Genomic DNA, 10433 nt, shown 5'->3' on the forward strand with positions numbered 1-10433 from the left:
TAGTGATTTTTTTTCTACTCTCTCCCAATCCAAAAGACTTAAGCCTATCACGGTCAGGCTTCTCCAAAGCCAGATCATCTCTGCTTCCCAGGGAAGCAGCCATCATGTACCCAACACACAAGGCTTGCTACAGACAGAGCTGCTATCTGATCTCTGACCTTCTTGAGGACAAGGGTCCACTTCTATAGCCACCACGACATGGCCTTTCAGCCCACTGTTCTATGGAAGGTTCTAAGATGATGCCAATTGCACAATCATCTACACCCAGCTGGAATACACACACACACACACACACACACACACACACACACACACACACACGGAATAGAATCAGAAGATGGTCTCTGAGTGAGTTCTAGACATCAACCCCTCCTGCCATGACTGTCAATAGCTGCACAGCCTGCCTCCAGCCTCACTCTCCACATCCCAGAGGATACGAGGAGGTAGAGTTGGACTAACTGTTCACACTAATGGGATGGAACAGATGCTTCCATCTATAAGGTATAGAGTGAGGCTCCAAAAGGTTGTGTCAACTAACATCACACAGCTAACAAATGCAGGCTACCTGTTACCTTCTTCCCAACTCTTTCCACTATACACTAGGTAGGGCATTCAGGAGTATCATTAAGGTCAGAAAGGGCCCCTAGCTTAACTGTTATGGCAGTGATAGGTCTAGCCATCCAGGTGAGTGGGATGGCACAGATCACAGGTTTTCTCTGGTCATTGCACCTAACTAAGGTCATGCAGAACTTAGCAGCAGAAGGTGCATCTGCAGAGCTGGGGAGGAGTCAGGCCTGCTGATTGACAGTACAGACCAGGGGCAAAGTTCTTGTTCTGAAAGGTTCATTATTCTGCTTGCAACTCTACAGACCCATCCAGAGTTAAACGGCAGAAGAGTAGGCAGAAGGCTCTTGGACTCCTGAGGGAATAAGGTGAACAGGCAGGGCAGGCTAGTGTACCTTAGTATATATGATTATAATATACTATAAAGTTAAATATATGATATATTATACACATATGATATAATACATAATATTATGTGTCATATTTTATCATACATTCACAACATACTGTATTTCATATTATATCATACATATATAATTTATTATATCACAATATTACAATATAATATACATATCATATATACAATAAAATATGATATATTATTTTCATTATTATACTTATGTGTATTCTTGGGTGTATAGAGGTCAGAGCATAGCCTCTGGTGTTGTTCCTCATTTTTGGTCCACTTTGTACTTTGGATGGACCTAAATCCCCTGATCTCAGGAGATAAGCAGGGTTGGCCCTGGTTATTATTTGATGGGAGGCAGGGTCTTTCCCTCACTGGCCAACAAGCTCCACCCGTCTCTGCCTGCTCAGCGCTGGCATGACAGCCACACAACACTGCATCTGACTTCTTTTTTAAATGTGTGCTCTGGGACCATGCCCAGGTTCTCTCACATCTGTGGCAGGCGCTTCACCTGCAGGAGCTGTCCCCTCACCCTGAGGTATTGCTTCTTCCAGCACTTCCTTGTGAAAAGATGCCCACCGAAGCTGTAAACGCTCTGAGAAACAGACTGCAATTACCCTACACATCTGTGATAATGTTTCTTGCTCCATAGATGGTCTTAGGTCAAGCCGTGAGCCTCACCACAATGGCTCCCGCACTAGTGTACTCAAAGGTTTAGCTGCTGGCAGGGCAGGTGCTGCCTGAGGAAGCTTCTTGCAGCTGCTTTTCAGGCCCACACGTGTGTTCTCTGGGACCAGGAAAGGATCTGGGCACCTTCTGGAGTCTGCACGACACACTGTGGTTTCCATGACATGTCTACCAAGCAAGTGGAAATATATGTATATATACATGTATACACACACACACACACACACACACACATATATATATACATATATGTAACTATAAAGTCCCAGCTTTGTCCCAATGCTCATTGAGAGACTGTGGCTCATGACCTGTCTCCTTCTCTGTGACTACCACACGTAGCATCCATGGTTCTTGCCTCAAGGAAATGCTGCAAAGCTGGGGCTTGAGCAGTCAGTGTTTGGTCTGTCAGAATGAAAGTGTTCACCAAGGGAGTGAAATCCTGTATTGGTGATATTTTCATTGTTGTGACAGACACGTGACAGGAGCTCCAGCTGGCTCCACTCTGAAGGCGCAGTCAGCCTATCAAGGTCGGGAAGCCATGGCAGCTGGTTACACGGTGTCTGCAGTCAGGAAACAGGAAGAGGGGAGCGCTGCTGTTCACCTTGCCTTGTCCTTTTTACTGTCTGGGGCATCAGCCCATGGAATGGTGCCATCTATTCCCCATTCTAATCCCCACAATTACCCCTTATTGGTGAGACTCAGCACCTGGGCCCTGGACAGTGATGAGTGGGAAGCAGCACAGCCAGGCCTCTCCATGGAGAAGCTGGGGGAAGGGATGTTCTGGTGCATGGAAAAGAAACTTGGGGTTGGGCTGGGCATGGTGGCACACGCCTGTAATCTCAGCACTTGGGAGGCAGAGACAGATGGATCTCTGTGAGTTCAAGGCCAACCTGGTCTACAAAGGGAGTCCAGGACAGCCAACACTACACAGATAAATCCTGTCTCAAAAATCAGGGGGAAAAAAAAGAAACTTGGAGTTATAACTCCAGGATCTTTGAAGAGGAATGAGTCATCTGGGGACATAGAGGTGCCCAGTGTGGGAGATGAGCCTAGCAAGGGAATCCTTCTAGGCAGGTATGAATCAGATTCAAGTGTGCCAGCCTCTGGCTCCATGAGGTTCTGTAGTTGGGTTCTCTGAAGTCCCCTTTCCCCTCTGCAACTATGCCTAGAAAAAAGAGGGGCAGTTTCCTAGCAACCAGGAGCACTGAGAGATGAGGGCTCTTTCCCATGAATCTCCTACAACTCGCTCAGTACTTTGGCTTCTCCCCATCCTATTTTATTCAGCTTATTGTCTGAGCTCGTTTGTGCTAATCACAAAATAGACAGGATGGGTTATAAATAAATATGTCTTTTTCACATATCTGTGGCCAAGGAGGCTAAGATCAGATCACCAACAGAATCTGTATCTGGTGAATGTCTGGTCCTAGATGGTGCCTTCTAAAGTCAGCTGCGTAGGACCCTTAATTTCATAGGTAACTTTACTTTTCTTTCATTCAACCTGCTATATTCCCAGGTTCTGAAATTAGGACATAGGCAACACTGGGCTGGGGATGGACTTTATTCCTCCACCACATTTAGCTCATATTATTGAATTAAACTCATATTTATAAAAATTCTTATGAGCTTCATGATAACCCCTCAAAACTCCAATCAAAAATACTCAATAAAATACTCACAAACTGAATTCAAGAACACATCAAAACTATCTTTCACCATGATCAAGTAGGCTTCATCCCAGGCATGCAGGCATGGGTCAATATATGAAAATCCATCAATGTAATTAATCATATCAACAAACTGAAAAAAAACCACATGATCATCTTCTTACATGCTGAAAAAACATTCACAAAATCCAACACCCATTCATGTTAAAAATCCTGGGGAGAGCAGGGATACAAGGCACATACTTAAATAAAATGAAAGTAATGTACAGCAAGCCTATAGCCAACATCAAATTAAATGGGGGAGAAACTTAAATCAATTCTATTGAAATCATGAACAATACAAGACTGTCTACGCTCTCCATATCTCTTCAATATAATACTCGAAGTCCTAGTTAGAGCAAGAAGACAACTAAAAGAGATCAAGGGCATACAAATTGGAAAAGAAGAAGTCAAACTATCACTGTTCACTGATGATATGATAGTATATATAAGTGACCCTAAAAATTCTATCAAGGAACTCCTACATCTAATGAACACCTTCACCAAAGTGGCTGGATACAAAATCAACTCAAAAAAAATCAGTAGCCCTTTTATATACAAATGACAAACAGGCTGAGTAAGAAGTTAAGGAAGCTAGACCCTTCACACTAACCACACATAATATAAAGTATCTTTTTTTTTTTTAATATAAAGTATCTTGGTGTAACTTCAAATCTCTGAAGAAAGAATTTGAAAAATATTTCAGAAGATGGAAAGATCTCCCATACTCATGAATTGGGAGAATCAAGATAGTAAAAATGGCCATCTTGCCAAAAGCAATCTACAGATTCAATGCAATTTCCATCAAAATACCCACACAATTCTTTACCAACCTTAAATGATCAATTCTAAACTTCATATGGAAAAACAAAACACCCAGAATAGCTAAAATGGTCCTGTATAATAAAAGATATTCTGAAGGAATCTGCATCTGGATCTCAAGCTGTACTATAAAGCAACAGTAATAAAAGCAGCATGGTACAGGCACAGCAACAGGCTGGTTGATCAATGGAGTAGAATCAAAGACCGAGAAATAAACCCACACACCTATGAACACTTGATTTTTGAAAAAGAAGCCAAACCCATACGATGGAAAAAAGATAGCATCTTCAACAAATGGTGCTGGTCTAACTGGATGGCTACATGTAGAAAAATGAAAATAGATTCATATCCATCACCCTGCGAAAAACTAAAGTCCAAATGGATTAAAGAGCTCAGCATAACCAGACACACTAAATCTGTTAGAAGAAAAACTGGGGAAGAGCCTTGAGCTCATTGGCGCAGGAGACAACTTCCTGACGAGAACACCAACAGCTCAGGCCCTAAGCTCAACCATAAATAAATAGGACCTTATGAAACTGAAAAGCTTCTGCATGGCAAAGGACACTGTCAACAAAACAAAACAACACCCTACAGACTGGGAAAAGATCCTCACCAACCCTACATCTGACAAAGGGCTAATATCCAAAATATATAAGGAACTCAAGAAATTCAACACCACCAAACCAAATAATCCAATTAAAAATGGATCTGTAAAAAACTAAACAGAGAATTCTCAACAGAGGAATATCAAATGGCTGAGAAACACTTAAAAAATGCTCAACACCCCTAGTTATCAGGGAAATGCAAATCAAAACGGCTCTGAGATTCCATCTTATACCTATCCAAATGGCTAAGATCAAAAACTCAGGTGATAACACATGCTGGCAAGGAAGTGGAGAAAGGGGAACACTCCTCTATTGTTGGTGGGAGCGCAAACTTGTACAACTACTTTGGATATGAGTCTGGTGCTTTCTCAGGAAATTGGGAATAACTCTACCTCAGAACCTAGCCATTCCATTCCTGGGAATATACCCAAAAGATTCTCCACCATACAACAAGGACATTTGCTCAACTATGTTCATAGCAGCTTTATTTGTAATAGCCAGAATCTGGAACCAACCTAGATGGCCCTCAACCGAAGAATGGATAAAGAAACTGTGGTACAGCTACACAATGAAATACTACTCAGCTATTAAAAACAAGGAAATCTTGAATTTTGCAGGCAAATGGATGGAACTAGAAATGATCATCCTAAGTGAGATAACCCAGACACAAAAGACATGCATGGTATATACTCACTTATATGTGGATTTTTAGCCCAACATAGATGTCCTCTGAGAGACTCCACCCAGCGGGAGATAGGGACAGTTACCGAGACTCAAAGCTAGATACTGGGCAGTGTTGAGAGTGTAGGGTGGCCTTCCCAGGCCACAGAGGAAGAGTTTATATACAGTACAGGGGACACGAGATAAGCTGAGGGCAGATGTTAAGAGAGGAAGGCTGCCTTTTCTAAGGACTAGGGGAAAGAGGGAAAGGGTCTGAAAGAGGGGATAGGATCAGGAGAGGATGAGGGAGCCGGTGGGATCAGGAGGGGTTGAGGGAGGGGGTGGCAATTGGGATGTAAATAAACTGCAGAACAAGCAGGTAACTTATATTGCTACTCCCACTACAAGACAATAGCGCTGAGACTGGCAGAGATACAAATGTACATGCATAGTGAGGCTTCATGTTGGCCACAGACTCTCTGTGACTTTTTACTAGAGGGCATTCTTAGTATGACATGAAGGAAGATTTGCAGATGTCTTGCTTCTGCTCATACAGTGAGCAGAGAATCAGTCTTAATTGCTCTGTACATCCCATACACCTCATACAATTATAATGTTAGAACTGTATGATGCTTGTGAGAAATTATGTTTTCAAAACAAAAGAACTGGACACTGACACTGGATCAAACCTGCAGGATCCATTCCTCTCAGCATGCTGCACACTGACATCCTGCATCCTCCTTGCTCCAGCCCCAGACGCCTCTGTTGCTGTTACCCATCAGAATTGGACAGCTTCCCAGACAGCGTTGTAGAAAGTTTCTGATCCCAATTGATCCAGCATTTCAATCTGTCCCACACGGGACTCCTATTAAGCTTGGAATCTCAATATTTAGAAAATGGACCACGAATGCAATCCTTGGCTTGCTTAACCATTTTTCCCAACTTTTTTTTTTTTTTTTGGCTCCTTCTAAGGTATTTTTCATCCAATTCAGCCTGAAGAAACCTTAAGAGAACGATGTCCCATTCCCTCTAAGGGGGTTGGGTAGGCTTCTGTTTGCTCTCTTGGTCTACAATTTTTTTTCCATCGGGAAGTGGTTATAAGTTATTATTGGCCTTATACAGAGAGAAAACTAGGCTCTTTCCCTTTATCTTTCATCTGTAGGTAAAGAGATAGGAGCTGAAAAAAAAGAAGGGGATATATAGAAATATAGAGGGAGGATAGAACAAAAGGCAGATGGTTGAACCTACTCCTTAACTGAAGGCCTTAATGTTACTTGCAAAGAAGGTTATCTCTAAGTCATTGGTATTGAATTTTGTATATTGATACAAATCATGGTCCTGTCAAATACTAGTCTGATTTAGCACAAGAATATATATCCTAAGTCTAACAGATAGATATGATTATATATATATATATATATATATATATATATATATATATATATATATGGTAAAATAGTTAAAAAAGGTCTTCAAATGCCTCAGAGACCTTCAGAATATGGCATTGAAAGATGTTTTTATTATTCTAAAGATTCTCTGACAACACCCAGCCAACCCTAAAGAAGATGATGAGCATCAATGAACCTCCTTATGGAGATGGCTTCAAATGTGGTAAACCAGTCACTGGGCAAAATGTCCTCATTTCTGGCACAGACAGAATTCTGCCTAAAAATGGGCAAGGATAGATGCAGGGAGAGTCGACTGTAGAACTCTGCCAAGACAAGGTAAGCAAGTCCTCAATAGTTCCTGCCTCACAGATAAGTCTGACAGAGATTGTGCTAGAAAGCTGAAGATGAAGCTCCAACGTTACAGAGAGTGTTGGGTGACTGTTCAGGCAGTAAACTGTCTCAGTCATGTTTTCATTTTGGAAGCTGCTAACCTGCACTACCGATTCACTCGGGCATTTAAGTTTTATTTCTTCTCAAGTCTCTGAGAGGACTTGAAGACCAGATAGTTTAGTTTTACAATCAAGTTTAGTTGGTTAGGGGATAAGATCTTTTTAGATCAAGATAAAGGATTTAAGTTAATAGAGATGAGGTAGGATAGATATTGAATTTCATTCAGAAATTTAAACCCAACATGATAGGAAAGATGTTTACTTCAAGTTTGACAAATGTAAATAGCCAAATCACTATGAATCTAACAATTTATATAACTCATGATTGTCTCATGGCTCTCTATGCTGTACGTAGTTTGTTTTACTCATATATAATAAAATAAATGTATGTGCTAAAAATTAAATTTAAAAATTAAATTTAAAAATTAAAAAAAGAATAAATTTACCCTAGCCACTGAGACCACACTTGGGTCCTAAATACCTGAGTGTAGTCCGACCCAGCTGTAATAAAGTCTTTCAGTTGGATAGAAAAAAATAACAATAAAAATAGCATAGGAACCTTCCCGGGCACAATGACTAAAATGTGTTTCCTGTACCATCTTAGGCACCCCTTATGGTATATAGAGTTTGAACAGATCATAGAATCATCCAGCTTGATCTCTGAATTAACAGATAAGAGAAGCCAGTCCAGAGATGTGTCATGATTTATGATCCACAGAAGAGACAGGACACAGGGTCTGGAAACATACTAGCTAGGTTCTTTCCATCTGAGGCCCCAGAGATGTTTCTTGGATCCTGTCACTTTTTGCTCTTTATCTGCTAAAAGGAAAACAAATGGGGCCTATGTAGTATAGAATGGTTGTCAAAAGTAAACCAGTTATTTAGTTTTCAAAAGCCTTTCCCAGGCTCCGTGTGTCAGGCCATGTACTTGGTGCAGGAGGAGAGATTGGAGAAAAACTCCATCCATGAGCACAGGAAGGGTCAGTGGAGACAAGAATTGAGATGAATGGGTGGGCAACGCTTGGCGTTGTCTTCCTCAGGCTTGTTGTGTTGGCTCCTGGGGAAGTCCAGTTCTGTTTACAGAAGTCAGATGCATTATTGTGTCATTTATTCTTTTTAAATATATTTTTTATTATTGCATGAGGATGAGTGGTTCACCTGCCTATATATCTGAACCACACCTGCAGTCTCAGGACTGTAGTTACAGTCAGTAGTGAGCTGCCATGTGGGTACTAGGAATCAAACCTGGGTCCTTTGGAAGAGCAGTCAATATTCTTAACCACTAAGCCATCTTTCCAGCCCATGCTCAGTACATTTTTATTTGGGGGCCTATAATATAATTACACATTTCTTCCTCCCTCCCTCCAAGCCCTTTCATATAATACCCCCTTGCTTCCTTTCTAATTCACAGCATTTTCCCCCCAAGTCCTGTATCCATAATAAATGTTGAACAAAACAATGTTTCTTCTTATACCCCAAGTTTCAGGAGGGCTGGACACACTTAAGAGAAGCGACTGGTTTAATGGAAGGATAAAACAGACCCCTAAGAGGAAGTCTGACCAGGATGAAGGCTTGTTACCAATCCAGGTCTTAATCCCAAGAGAGAGTAAATAAGTGAGTCAAGCCAGGACTTATGTCATTTTTAAAACCCAAAGACAATCTATTGACAAAACACTCCTAGTTTTATCCATATATGAATATCTTTTTGATGGATGTCCACAATCACTCTGGAAAAGAAAGAAAGGCAATGCTGTGCATCCCACCACATATTTAAGCTACCAAACCTGGAGAGGTGAGAACAGCGAGGGCAATCTGATGGCAGGAGGTGGGTAACATCGGGATAAGGATCAGGAGGAGGCTAGGCCCTGGGCCTCTGGATTGATTTCTGCTTGGGCAGGACTCTCTTTCTTCAGATATGTAGCCCAGCTGGCAGGGGTAAAGAGCTGGATCTGGCCTGGGAACTTAGGGGCGGCTGATGAACGCATGTATATGGCTGACATTGCACAGAGCCTGCTAAGTCACAACCTCTCCCTCTCATGGATGTATTCCCTCCCAGAACCTTAGCAATGAGACCACACACACACACACACACACACACACACACACACACACACACACACACACACACAGCTAGTGTTGAAATAATGCTCAAATGGAAATCTAAAGTCTGGATTTCAGGTTCCATAACTTCTCGAAAGCTCTGCAATCTAGACACGGCTTCCACAATGTGATAAGAATCCAGCTGCTGGTTAGTTAAATGAAAAGACAGAACCAGGTTGTGTTCTTAAATATAGAAGGGGAAGGCCCCGTCGCTGTCCCTGTGACTGTAGACATTATCGCTCTCTGCTTCTCCTCCCAGGCAGTTATCTTGCCTTCCTCACTGACCTCAATTCTATGGGATTGGCAGAGTCCACCTGCTGTCTTTGACTACACAATTTTATATGGCATTTTTTCCCTTTGGACTTAGAAGAGTTCATATCACTTGTAGATCTGTCAACTCCAGTGGGTTTGAATTGGAAAGCAAATGATTCCATAAAGTCCGGACGTAGCTTGTGGTGGCTGTGGTGAACTCTCTGACTTACGCAGCACACTTTTAATCCCACTGCCAAGAAGCTGCAGTGGAATTCTTACTAAGTTGGCCAAGGATGGTTCAGGTGGACATTGAGTAGAGTGTAGACAAGGAAGAAAAATTTCCGGGGGGGGGGGGGAACATTTTCATGGGACATAAATGTGTGTTACTATACCAGGACTAATTCCACCCACACAAGAAACACCAGGGCAAAGTTGCCAAGAAATAAGCAGCTGTTAGTCTCACCGAGTTTGGACAGGAGCGTGGCTTTCATGTACACACAAGGAAGGACTTTGAGGTACACAAAACTGGACTTTGTCCCATTTTACTCAAGAAAGCATGGCACTGAGCACAGCCAGGTGGAGCGTCCTGCCCAGGGTGATCTAATGGTGAAGACTGGGTGACCTCAAGTGCTGTCCCATACTCCTTTTCACACCTGGTCACTGCTTTTCTTTGTAGCTGTTGCTGAGCTTCTGACATGGAGCCTGGGTGCTTGAGACCACAGTGATGGCTCAATGGGGAGGAAGATGAGGCATTCTGAGTGAAGGGCCTGGAAAGGCAAGTCATCCCTAAGGAATTC

This window comes from Acomys minous, assembly GCF_964271855.1.
Source record: "Acomys minous genome assembly, chromosome: 14".
Taxonomy (NCBI): Eukaryota; Metazoa; Chordata; class Mammalia; order Rodentia; family Muridae; genus Acomys; species Acomys minous.